Raw genomic sequence first — 14,686 nt, 5'->3', positions numbered from 1 at the left:
CAAAATACAGCTGTTACCACCCCTTGTTCTCCCGTGGGTATGGTACGAGGCTACTAAGGGAATTTAAACGTAAAATGGGCTCTCTGCTATTACTGATGTTACTGCGATCACCAACACGTGGTGATAATGGGCAAACCTTTAGTCCAGTGGAAAGGCCTTTAGTTCAGTGGACTGTTATAGGATAGATTGATTGATAGTTGATTCTGTTTGCCTGTAACATTTTCATGTCTAGGCCACTGAATATGAAGATAATATTTTGCAAGAAACGGCTACAGCACGGCTAGCATGGGCGGGAGACAATTACATCCGCGGGGAATAGATAATAAAAGTTTATCGTCTCCTACAGCTTCATCACATCTCAGAGCACTCGCGCACAAGTGTTAATGATATCCAAATAATATATGTGTAATAATAACAGGAGGTAAACTTCTCCTATTCCATGTTCCCGGGCAGTAGGAGATGGACAAGTTAATTATATCCCTTGTTACCCGTAACAAGGGATATAATAATCCCGATCTAATCGGGGGATATAATTTTTATCTCCTAAATAATATCTCTCCTCCTCCTTTAAGGGCTAGCACAGCCCTGCAGGTTTAAATAAAAAGGACAAGAAAGCTCTCACCTGTATTTGTTTACATTAAAATTACAAACTTTTGTTCTCAGACTTTTATTAACTCGATAGTTTGTGATATATTCAACATTTTAGATGTAACCTCTACTTGTTACTTTTCTGAAATGTGTACATTTTTAGACCATTTTCTTACGTCAATTTATCTTTATCCTGTAGATTCAACTAACTTTGACGGCCGACTGGCGCAGTGGGCAGCGACCCTGCTTTCTGAGTCCAAGGCCGTGGGTTCGATTCCCACAACTGGAAAATGTTTGTGTGATGAGCAATAGGTGTTTTTCAGTGTCTGGGTCTTTATAAGTATTTATGTATATATAATTCATAAAAAAATTCATCAGTCATCTTAGTACCCATAACACAAGCTACGCTTACTTTGGGGCTAGGTGGCGATGTGTGTATTGTCGTGGTATATTTATATATTTTTATTATTATTCACTAAGTATACGTAGTATGATCTTCAAGATCTTTGTCTGCCTTGTTACTAGCCGAAAGCGCTAATGTGTCATAGAAAAAAGAGAAACATTGAACTTTAAAAGTAGAACATTATTTAAATGCAATCGGAAAAAGTAGTGAACAAAATAAATATAGTCAGATAATAAATTCCACTGCTTAATTTTTTATGCCGTCTTCGCCATTTCATTGTTCCCTATAGTCGTTAAGAATTAAAGTTAACAAAAGGAGCCACATTTAAACGTCTCCTCGTTAAAGAAAAACTCTGCAATCTTCGCCCCGCAATCAGGTCGTAGTTGGCATTTAGGGTTGTACTTTTAATCCGTTACTTCCTCGACGAGACCCGAAATGCAAGAATCTGCGCTTTACGTAATAACATTAACTCTTCTAAAGTAGGATCAAGTATTTAAGAAATGTTTCTGTATAACCCTGCATGTTTTTTAGGCGGATAAGCGGCCCTAGAAGGAATATATTTTGCCTTATATAACAATAAGCTATCTGTAAAATTGTTCATATTAATAAAATATGCATAGTTGGACTGTAAATATTATGATCAAATCATAGCTAAGAAATGAATATTGTGAAGTGCTACGTAAGTGACTGGCACAGAACATAGCATTGCAGTGCTGTGTTCTTTTTAAAGAACAAACGATCTGTTCAAATAACAATAACTGTGATCGGGCTCTGCCATCGGCTCTGGTAACAGGTTCGGGTAGCTGGGGTCTCAATAATCTTCCGATTAGAAGTGCAGCAAGAAGTCGTACAGGCAGGTGTAACCTCCCTGAAGCTGTTTACCGCTGCGCTTGATCACATAAAGCTTCTAGATTGGGACTATGGGCCTCATAATAAGGCTCAAAGGCACTCAGCTGGCGATGGAAAGAGCTATGTTGGTAGTATATCTACGTGATTTAAGACAATTTAGAAATGAGAAGACTCGCCGAAGAACTAGACGTACTCAACAAGTCGCGATGCTCAAGTGACAATGGGCGGCGCACAAAGCTCGAAGAACCGTTGGACGTTGGGGTGCCAAGGTGCTAGAATGGCGGTGGACAGCCGAAATAAAACGAATTGTGGGGAGCCGTGATCGTGGATTTCGGAACGTCTTACAAAAGACATTAGTTGGATGATGATGGGCTTCAATACTTATATTGAGTACTACCATACTACTACCATACTACTACCATCACTCAAAATTTACTGATTAAAAGAAAGATTTTATCTTGGAAAAAATAATATAATCTCTCATTAAGTTTCATGAGTTTGTTACTTTTTTAAGGATATATTAGTACAATTAAAGTTTCGGATAATATGCCATTTTATTTATTGTCAATGTCCTGAGTGAAGAATCGCGAATCTGAAGTGGTAATGTACAGCTTGGATAACCCATGGTCGTTGGATTCCCGATGCGCTGAAATGGCAACCCGAATCGGTAAATGCAGTGTTGGCAGACGATATCAAACGAATAACAGGGAGCTGCTGGAAACAAGACCGTTAAACTTGGGATTCTCTTAATCAGTGGAGTCCTATCCAGCAGTGGACCTCAATCGGTTGATATGATGGTGATAATGTTTGATAACTATATACTGATTTGCCGTCACCACATAGAACTTGCGGATCTACGGAAATATATAATTATAGTAAAGCATCCTGTACTGTACTTACTTTACTGTTTTAGACGCTTCGCACAGTCATTACTTATTTATTTTTAAAATCTGTCTTATATTTATTTTGTGTTAAATTTTGTATATGGGTCCCCAACCTGAAATAAAATGATTTTTTTTTAATTTTTTTTTTATTTATTTATTACTTTTAGTGATAAGGTCGACTTTGCAATCTAGCACTAAGTTCTTTCTACTAATTCTTCGTATTGCTTCTTAGTGTTTTGTAATAACAATTTATTCTATTAATATGTCTACGTCATTAATATTATGCTAGATATCATTTATAAGCGTAAAAAAAGAGTAGCAAATAGTCACACATCCGAACATCTTGAGAAACTTGACATTCGTTATAATATTAAGAAGGAAGACAACGAAGAAGTAAGGTCGAATAAAAGCATTAAAGACAATTTCAAGAGGCCATTAAAATCGAAACGTATAACGCAGCACAGATTCGGAAGCTCAAAGGAGCCCAAGAGACTTATTTGCAGCAATCTCTATTCACAAATACGATTACCATAGCTGAATCCCAAGCGCCCGGAAGATTGTATTATAGGAATATTTTGCTGTAACTTGTATAAGTTGCATGAAAATAAAGGAGTACTTAGATAAGAAAAAAAACAATATTTATAACCGTTTAATAAATCCATGACATGAATGGCAGGAAAGGGGCAATATATTAAATGACACATAGTAATTTTGTGTAATTCAGCTTTATTTTATTCCACTACAAGTTAGCCCTTGACTGCAATTTCACCTGGTGGTAAGTGATGATGCAGTCTAAGATGGTAGCGGGCTAACCTGTTAGGGAGTGTGGTAGTCATACTAGGGGTATGATGTATGGTTCCTACGCGACATCGCACCGGAATACTAAATCGCTTAGCGGCATGTGTTTGTCTGTAGGGTGGTAACCAGCCACGCCCATAGCCTAGACATCAGACCAGAGAAAATTCAGAAATAATAAATTTCCAAGTTGGCCCTGCCGGGAATCGAAGCCGGGACCTCCTAATTAAATTCACAGCGCTCACAGCTGCGCCGTCAGTTAAAATAATTCAATACTTCTAGACTTATAAATACTATAAAACTAACAGACACTAATTTATTTCTCAGCGCCCCTGCACTAATGGCTATGTAGTCTGGGTGGGCACATTCGATTACCTACACCAAGGGCGTTCAAAATTTGTTTTATTAATTTATTGTTAGGTAGTGATAAGTATTAAGTTTTGATCTAAGTGGGTGCAAACAACTAGGAATTTTGAATTAATACATTGATACAAACATGAATTAATGGTTAACATAAAATAAAAAAGCGACAATAAATTGCTTTTAGCAATAGCATTGTTGAAGTGGTCGTGGCCACAAACCAGCTTGCAAAATAAATAAAATAAAAGCAGCTAAATTGATTGAGTAAAATTTAAAAAAATATTAAAACTTATACATTAAAAAAAACATTACAAAAAATGATTGCTATACAGATTCTACTCGGGGTAAAATAATTAATATCCCCAAAAAAATATTGTAGGTTTATATAAGGATAATATAAATGTACCTACAATATTTTTTTGGGTTAATTTGCCACCAAGAGAATCATTGCTCACCTCTGTACCTTTAGCTTATATATTTACTTGCCAACGCTGGATGGATATTTGTTGTAGTCGCTTCTAAACATCCCTACTAATATTATAAATGTCAATGTAAGTTTGTTTGTTACGCTTTAACGCAAAAACTTCTAACCGATCCTCATGAAACTTTGTACACATATTCTTGGAAGGGTTAGAAGTAATTTAGGATACTTTTTATACCGACATTAAGCTCGGTTCCCTTGGGAGAGGGGATAACTCCGATAAATTATAACCGATTTAAATAAGTATTTTTGTACTATAGAGGTTATAATGTGTTTAATTTTGCCCAAACTGTGATTGGAGATAGAGGACAGATCTCCTAAGCGGAAACCCCTCATTTAAGGCTTAGCGATACTGAATACTTTAAAGTTTTGTTGATCTACAACTGAATTTAATGCCACATCAGAAACAAAATCAAACGAACAGACGAAGTCGCGGGCAACAGCTAGTTTTTAATAATTCAATTGGCAGGTGGTGGAAAACAATGGCATAATACAAAAACAACTCATGATATAAATAAACGCGTTATGTATGGTGAATACGGATTGGGCATATGAGTTATGACCAATTACTAACCTAAGCCAGATTTTATTTCAATGTTTTTATATTATGGTGTAGTCCTATGGTGTTATAAAAAATGTGAGTGTGTCACTAATAGATATTATTTTTTACCAAATACGTTAGACAAAGACGTTAAAGAATTTTCGTGATAATCCCGAGGCGCTAACGGGCTCTTGGGCATCACTTTCATTTTCACTTAGGGCCACGGACTGCTACATAACCATTAAATCCTCTTGTTTACTACCCCTGCTTGTAAGACTCACCCCCTTCCACTTCCCCCTCACTTTCTAACTTATTCACGTAGCAAACTAAACAGTAAAACGGGTACCCCTACTCTGAAATCATTCTTCAACGACGAACAATTTTATATACTGAAAATGTGGACGCGAATTTCACCCTCGCTGTCAGTAAATTAAATATGCAAATATAAAAGTCGAAACTCAAACACTTTTCATACAAAAATTACGGAGAATCTAATATATACTTATGTTTTAGAATCGGTGCACTAGTGACTGATAAAAACAAGCCAATTGCTAGTCGGACTCCCATACTTACCGAGAGTTCCGTACTTTATTAAGCGGTGAAAGTCTAGTGGTTAAGGCCCTGGCCTTCGGAAAGGGAAATATGGGGACCAAGTTTGACCTCCGGCACGCATCTCTAACTTTTACAAAGTTATGTGCGTTTTAAGCAATTAAAATATTACTTGCTTCAACGGTGAAGGAAACATCGTGATTCCTCACGACGTTTTGCATACCTGAGAGTTCTCCATAATGTTCTCAAAGGTGTGTGGAGTCCACCAATCCGCACTGGGCCAATGTGGTGGACTAGGGCCTTAACCCTTGTCATTGTGGAATCCGACCCGGGGGCCGGTAATGTTGATGATCATAGTGAATAGCACATAACGTAATATATTTTTAGTAGAAAACAGTCAGGAATCATACCTATGTATCTACCACGCGGACAAATTAGCGGGCAAGAGATTGTTTAAGATAAATTGAACAAAAAGAAATGGAAATTTGAAAACCCTTCGCACGATATAATATTTTTCGTAATTGTACTTTTTGTGACAGGAATAAACATAAATGGTATCCTTATCTCATTCCAAACATCGGGCACGCACCAAAGTCATAATTTCAGGATAAAGTACCGCATGGGCAGGAACGCGCTCTACAACTGATGATTCAGTGTTACGAGTATTCGCATGTTCCCCAAATTGGGCCTGAGTGGAAACATACTTAAGGGTGACGCGGCGTATCGTCTCCCGCCTGAGGCGCCTGTGGTTTTTGGGACACGCAATGCGACCAACAAAGCGTCTCGTGCCTGCAAACAACGTATGGAAATATACCAATCATGCCAAGAGGCAGCGGCGCGGAGCAGCTCCTCATACGCTTATAGGAAAAACTTTGTGGAAAACTTAGACATTTTTTTCTGTGGCTGTAACGAAATTCATAGTTTTGATAATAGTATAATAAAATGTTGTTTAAACGTTATCTTATACGGATACACAACATCTTAGGTAGACTATTGTATTGTGTTTTGCACTGCTCAGAAGCTTATTGGTTTTATTCATTAAGTACCTACGGTAAGAGACACTACAGTGGAGCAGACAAAGTTTTGGCACTTGACGATACACCACAACAAGGTAAACCGGGGACCGAAACGCCGCGTCCCACCTGCGTCCTTAGCGGCGTTCAATTTTGCGTCCTACGAGCGGTCAATCACAGGACTCCTGCTTGTCGCAAACTTGAACGCCGCTCAAGATGTCGAGTGCTGCGGTTTGGCCTTTACTTTAGTAGTATTTTTCTATCACCGCGATACTTAATGAAACAGATATACTTGTAGCAAGACACGAAACTGTAGTATACCTACTAAATTACAATTACTATACTAAATGCATGAAACTAATATGCTTCAGTTTATTTTTTTCAAAAAATTGCAAAAAAAAAATATATTTAAAACGTGTTACTCACATTTTAGTATAGCGAGACATGGAAAAGAATTTGTCATTATGACTCACTTTTACGTGAATAGTTAAATATAGTTTTAGTATATTAGGCTAACAGTTCTTTCATTTAATGGTTAAGTGATGACAAAGGAATTTGTACAAATAAAAAATCTATGAGTAAAAGGTATCTATACAAAAAACGTATAAACACGGACGCCGCGCCGGAAGGGCATTCTTAGCGGTATGCGTTATAAAAAGGAGGCATCAGGCACAGCGTTTTTTTTGTTTGTTTCTATAATCACATTATGCTGTAGGTAAAAAGTAGACAGTAGTTTTTTTTATATCGTTTTAGTTTTTGTAAGACTTAGAAAACAGGCGTCAATGTACATTATGATATTGTTTTATTTTTCCGTTGTAATTTATTTTAAAAATTTGCTGTGGTAAAAGTTACAGCTATAACTAATTTATCGAACAGACTTAGCTCTGCAGTATGCGTCGTATGACGGATATAGAAACTGCCAGGCTTTTGTATTTAAGTTACTTTCACAGTATTATGTCCTACGGGATACTACGGGGTAATGCTGCTGATATGGATTCTATTTTTGTACTGCAGAACAAGGCTGTTCGTGCAATATAGAAATGGGCCCAAGAAAGTCTTTAAGAGGTAAGTTTAAAGTAAGTAAGTCAATACATATTGGAAAATTTAATCTATGTACACAAAAATATAACAAAATTAATAAGGAAGTGGACTGTAACAATATTTATATTAGAAGTAAAAATAAACTTGTAGTGCAGTTTAGTAGGCTGCATAAAATTAGTAATTCATTTAAGGGTAATTGTATATCATTTTATGAAAAATTACCTCTCAATAACTTCAAAGTTTATGTGAAACGAAAGCATATAGAAAAATCATATTATTAAGGATTTCGTGTATGATAAAAAAGCTTGGGTATGAAATGCTCTTATTTCATATCTAAATATTAATTCGACTATGAGATGCTGATAACAAAAATAAAAAACCCGGCTAGGTTTGTTGTAGGCTCTTCTTAGACCAGGGTGCGTTGGGAACCCTCCTAGCTTTAGTTTTAAGAAAACGAATGTAGTTATCATCATCACCGAACATTAGTGGTAACATATTATATGTTTGACCGCTTCGTGCCTTTAATAAGGTCTATAAGAATAAAAAAATTTGAATTTGAATTTGAATTTGGTTAAGGCTTCGCGACTTCGCTAGCATATAAGCTAGAATAGATCTAGCTAGATAGTTATCGTGGCTAGCTATGTACCTATTATTATTTTATGTGGTATATCTACTGAGTTAGTAAGTTGTCATTATTTTAGTTGATATGTATATATCAACTAAAATAATGACAACTTACTAACTCAGTATATCCATCCATACATCCATCCTCACAAATATTATATTAATGGTAGGACAGGGCGTTTCATACAAAAACGATAAATGCATTTATCGTTTTTGTATGAAACGCCCTAATATGAAACCCAAAAAAGAAGAACAAAAGATCATTACGAAAAATACAATAATCTACTTGTACACACGGCATTAATAACGAGGAAAACTTAGATTTACGTTTTGTGATAAAAGAAATGCGAATAAACGCTGCTAACGATGTCCTATGTTTTTCGCACATTGCTGCAAGAGCACACAATATCTTGACGTACCTATCAGTGGAACATGTATGTTTGTAACTCTAGGGACTTGCTGCGGCTCTTGAAACAACTTCTTCAAAGTCCATAAGAAATGAATGAATGAATATACTTTTATTGCACACCACAAAAACTACATAAAAAAAGAAAACAAATGTGTGACCTGTATGGCTAGCACGGGCAGGAGACAATTATATCCCCGGGGATAGGATAAAAATTTATCTTCTCCCGCAGCTTTGTCAACTCTCAGAGCATTGGCACAAGTGGAAATAATTTCCAAATAATATATGTGTAAAAATAAACGCGGGTAAACTTCTCCTATTCCATGTTCCCATGCTTTAGCAGGTGGGACACGTTAATTATATCCCCTGACAGGGGATATAATCGGGGAATATTATTTTTGGAGCGGGTCAACTACACCAATGTCGAAAACATATTCGCATTTGTATTCCTGCCTGTGGGGAGACAGGCACAGAATACAGATGTGTTTTCGACACAAGTGTAGTTGGCCCGCTCCAAAAATTTACAGACAGGCTATTTCGGAAACTGTGTAAAAAAACATACACGCAATATTATTGAATTTTTAGTAATCTCTTTAATTTAATTTTTTTAACAGAAATTACATGAAACAACGCAAAATCAAAATACTTATTAGTCATCTGAATCCTCAGTATTGCGACGCACCAATGTACCTATTGCGGATATAAAATACGTACCGTGTCTTTTCGATATGAGCCAGCGCGCTAGACACATCCAAAGAAAGAAAATAAGCTATAAACATGTGATTTTTCCGTACATAATAGCACTTATACATTTACGAGAATTGCGAGATGTTATGTTGCACATATCTATACCTTGCAGTCGAGTTGTTTTAGAATTAATATTTCCATTTCTTTTAACATACGATGATGTAAAAATAGGGCTAAGGGCCGCTTGTAAATACAGTTGTAATGTGATACTTTCGCTAAAAGTAACAAATAGTATATTGTGCAACTAGTGCGACAAGTTGTCGATTGCCCACGAAAGCGAAGTTGAACGCACGAGAGAAGCGAGTGCGGTCACTTGCTTGAGTGGGTAATCGATGTTGCACTTTTTGCACATACTATTTTGTATTACTCATGCGGGGAAAGTAGTATCGGTTGCGGTTGAAAAAGAACCGTTTGCCCATTTCTTGTCGCACTCAAATTTTAAAATGGGCAAACGGTTCTTTTTCAACCGCAACAGCGAGCGTCAAGATACTACTTTCCCCGCATGAGTGATACAAAATAACAAACAATACTGCATTCATTGAAGTCCAATCGAACTCAATTTGTCATTTTACAATGTTTTTCTTTATACAGGTTTGTTGCTAACGTAGCATTTATAGTATAATCAATCATTCGTACGATAAATATCTATGAGTGAGTTTTTTAAAATCAATATCTACGACTACATTTGAAATTATTGAAGCCGACTGATGAGATATGAAAAAAACAGAAACAACAAATAAAGTCAAGTACTTAATGGTTATAGTTACTTAATAAATCAATGAATTTAAATGACTAGCGGTCCCCTGCAACTTCATCCGCATAAAAAAGGTGCCCTATACACACTTCTCTATCTATTTTAACAAAATATACCCACCGCATCTTCATTCTGCTTCGTTTGCCCGGCTCCTCAATTGGGCTATCAAATTAAAAAAATATTTTTCAAATCTTCTGAAGCTGATTCCTTAGCGCGTTCTAACAATCAAACTTTCATCCCTGTGACCCCCTTGGAGGTGGAATTTTATAAATCCAAAACATGCGTTTTTCTTTTTCATTGTAAAACTAAATATAATTTTCTTCATGTGAAAAGTGGAAGAATTAAATACAAAATTGTATCCCCTGTTAACCCTTTAGACTCGTTATTTTGAGATGCTTAAAGAACAGGTTAAAGTCAATTGATAAGTTTTAAATTAAATCATACGCAGTAAAGATACCCAAGTTAAAAATGAGAAAATTAAATGATTACAGAACAAGATGTACACAATTATCATCAAGATTATCACAAAATAAATTACGAAAAAAACACTAAAAGAACAAGGGTCTATGGTTAAAAAGGAAATATTTACCGACAGCTTCTCGCCTTCTTGATTAGAGTCAGCTTTATCAAATTTAACGTTCGGCTTTTTTGCGTCTTTAGAAAATCCATTTTTACTAAGTAAGCAAAGAGCAATTCCCAGAAGGAAAGTGTCCATAAATTAAAGTGTTCTCTAGAGGCGAGTCTCAGTTTCCCGTCACAGGGTAAATAAATGGCTAGCCGTTAAATTTATTACGCAGACAAATTTTGACAAACCGCTGCCTAGTCTCATTACAAATGATCGTGATTTGTTTTGACTTCATTAGGAAGGTACAGACGCATTCATAGTAAAAGATAAATGTAAGAACTTCTGTGATAACGATTAAATTTTTATTAAGTGTTGCTGAAATTTATTGCTCTAATTATCTCTCTCCTATGAGAGGAAGCCAGTGACCAGCAGTGGGACATTATTAATAGACCGATGATGTATTGTTGTATGCCATGGCCATTGAACTTAGAACATATAGAATCCCCCATCCCCCAAATTCTAATAATAATAAATAAATAAATATACTACGACAATACACACATTGCCATCTAGCCCCAAAGTAAGCATAGCTTGTGTTATGGGTACTGAGATAGCTGATGAATATTTTTTTATGAATATAATACACATAAATACTTATTATATACAGATAAACACCCAGACACTGAAAAACATTCATGTTCATCACACAAACATTTTCCAGTTGTGGGAATCGAACCCACGACCTTGGACTCAGAAAGCAGGGTCGCTGCCCACTGCGCCACTCGGCCGTCAAATAAGTTTCATTGAATTCAGCCATTATTGTTTGTGTTGAACTTCCTAACCTCAAAGTTTTTCCAATTTACCCATTTTATAGTGAACGTTTGGAACATTACACGTAAAATAATTACTGTCAACTGCTAAATGGTATGAAGTGATTTCTAAAGGCTTCTTCTAGAGTGGTTATTGATGCTTCAATATTAATCGTGTACACGGTTTTTGTATGTTTTTAATTATGTAGCTATGACATAGATATTAAATGCTTAGCGCCTCATGCACGAATTAGACAATACATAGTCGAAGACATATTCCATTTATTTATTATACCTAACACGAAACAGGTTATAACTATCATCATCATAATTATGAACCCGTTACCGACCCACTACAGGGCAAGGGTCTTCTCTCAGAATAAATAAATATACTACGACAATACACACATCGCCAGCTAGCCCCAAAGTAAGCTTAGCTTGTGTTATGGGTACTAAGATAGCTGTTGAATATTTTAAAGAATATAATACACATCTCTCTCTCTCTCTTTTTGTGCCTCTCCACTACTGGAGGTTGGCCGTCAGCTCAGCGAACTTCTCGAGGTCTTGCGCCAAGCGAAACAATGTTTCCACGCTTACAATATTGGTCCATTCATGGATGTTGCGCAGCCAAGACTTCTTCCTCCTTCTAACTCGTCGTTTGCTCTCTACTTGTCCGCCATGCTACCCAAGTGCGGATTGGTTGTTTTTCCACGCTTATAAGAACGTTATGGAGAAATTTCAGGCAATTATAAACGCACGTGACTCCAAAAAGCTAGAGGTGTATGCCGGGGAGCGAACTCTGTCCCCCCGAAAACGAAGTCGTAACCACTATCTTTAGCATTATTCATAAATTAATATTGTTGTATGCAAGTTCAATCCTTACAAAAGAATTGAAAAACGTCGTATGAAACAAGTGCATTGATCACACATCCGAGAGTGCAGTAAATATAGCAAACTAGTATTATGTACTACTGATAAAGTTTATCCAGCTGCCAGCATTGCTGATCAACATTTAGTATTATTCTGAAGGTAACAATTTCAGTTGTTGTTCTAAGCAAATGTTTACGTAGTTACCCAGATATGTGTATCTATAGTATACAGTTCTGTTTGTCCGGATGATAGATACGAGGTTTAACTTGGAAGTTCAGAACGTTTACTTTAGTACCTAGTTGTGTAGCTGAGTTAACAGCCTTTTTTTAATAGTTATTGGATACTGATTTGTAATTACGTGATTGTTAGTGCACGATATACATTTAAACAATGTACTCCCATATTCGAGAGAGGTCACGACATAGTGGTTTAATTATACGTCATGCAATTCAGCCACGCGACCTGCGTTTGACATTCCACATTCCACGCCGACAAAGCATGGTAGCTGAGTGCTCTTACAGTCGGCACCTCACCGACGACTTTAACCAACGGCTGCAGACACGAGAACCGCTTTTTATTTCTTTTTAATTCCAGAACAAGACCTTGACTGCGATTTAAGCTTGTCGTGAGGGTCTTACAATACTAAATCCACAAGCGGTCTTATAGTACCGGAACTCTAAATTGTTTGGCGGCACGTCTTTGTCTCTTGCCGAAGCCTCCCTAAAAAAAAAAATATTTACATTTATGCTACCCGCATCATTGATAATCCAGTGGGTATGACTTCTCCCAGCACGCAATTCGCTCTCTTAATTTTCTATGTTATCTGCTTTTGAAGCAATACAAATTTAAAATGCTTCAACTCTGAAAAACATCTTTAAGAAACCTGCATGCCTGACAGTTCTCCATAATGTTCTCAAAGTCGTGTGGAGTCCACCAATTCGCACTGGGCCAGCGTAAGGAACTACGGCCTTTACCCTTTCCCATTGTTGGAGGAGACCCGTGCCCTAAAGTGGGCCGGTAACGGGTTCATATGATGATTATGATGATACTACCCGATAAAAGGAACTTTAAAAAAATTTATAATTTATATTAGTGTATCATTTATATTAGTGTAGGTAAAAACACTAATATAAATTATAAAAAAGCAATGTGTCATCTCTTGTTTCAAACGTGTCTGATTGTAATATGGACCTTTGAAAAAGTAGATCGAAACTGCAACGTTTCCTAATAGATGACGCTACAGTCGCTATAACACTGATGTAAAAGGCATATACTAATTTCGGCATTGACGGTATGAGAGCCGTAGCTTAATTGGAGAAAGCGCTCAGGCCGCGATTGCCAGAGAGTAGCAGGTTCAAATCCTGTATTATATACTACATAATTATTTAACTGCTGAGAAAGCAGTCAGAGGCTAATTTGCAGTGGAATAAAAAAAATATATGAACATTACTAAGAATATTGAAAACTTTTAAAAATTAAGTAAGGAAAAATTTGCCAACTGTCGTCCACACTCGAAAACTTGTTAAGTAATATGCTAAAACTTGTGAAATAATTCAGATTCGCAGATCTATACAAATAAAAAAAAATCATATATCATGCATACTTAATCGGAAAAACACGTCTTGTTTTGTCGATTATTGTATTGTATTGTATTGCATTTATTTCAGACTACAAGGGTCCATGTGTTAGTAATTCACAATAAACTTAATATCTATGTTAGTTAATATAATTTTACGTTAGTCCTTGACTAATATTATAAAATATATATATATTTTTTTGTTTGTCCTTTCTTCTAAACTAACTTGATTATTCCTACTAAATAAACAAATTAAGAAACTTGATTTTAGGCACAGAATTAGTAAAATGTATTAACATAAGCTATTTTTTTATCCCAGAAAACAAACTGTTCCCACGGGATTTGTAAAAGGAACATAATAAACACGGAAGAAGCACGCGGCCAACAGCTAGCATACTACAATTTGATTTAATTTGATACTGATATGAGTTGCAGTTTTTACGTAGAGCTAGAAAAATTTAACAATAAATATTGAGTATGGTGTTTTATAGTAAGGTTACTTCTTATTCCTGAAATCCACCTAAATACCTAATCTAGTTAGGTGGGTCGAAAAATACTTGACCGTTAGATACTTGCTTTCTGGAAGAACTTCTCAAGAGAGAAGTTCTTGATCTCACGGGAAATCAAAAATTTCGCATCAAACCGGCAACCGCTCATCTCAATATAGGGCAGCATATTATTACATATTTGTTATTGTAATTGTATTGTAATTTAACTTTAAACGGTGAAGCAAAATATCCTTGATGTCTGAGAGTTCTCCATAATGTTCTCAAAGGCGTATGAAGTCTACCAATCCGCACTAGGCCACTACGTGTACTTTGTGGACTACGG

This window comes from Pararge aegeria, chromosome 11, assembly GCF_905163445.1.
Source record: "Pararge aegeria chromosome 11, ilParAegt1.1, whole genome shotgun sequence".
NCBI lineage: Eukaryota > Metazoa > Arthropoda > Insecta > Lepidoptera > Nymphalidae > Pararge > Pararge aegeria.
This window is presented reverse-complemented; position numbering follows the sequence as displayed.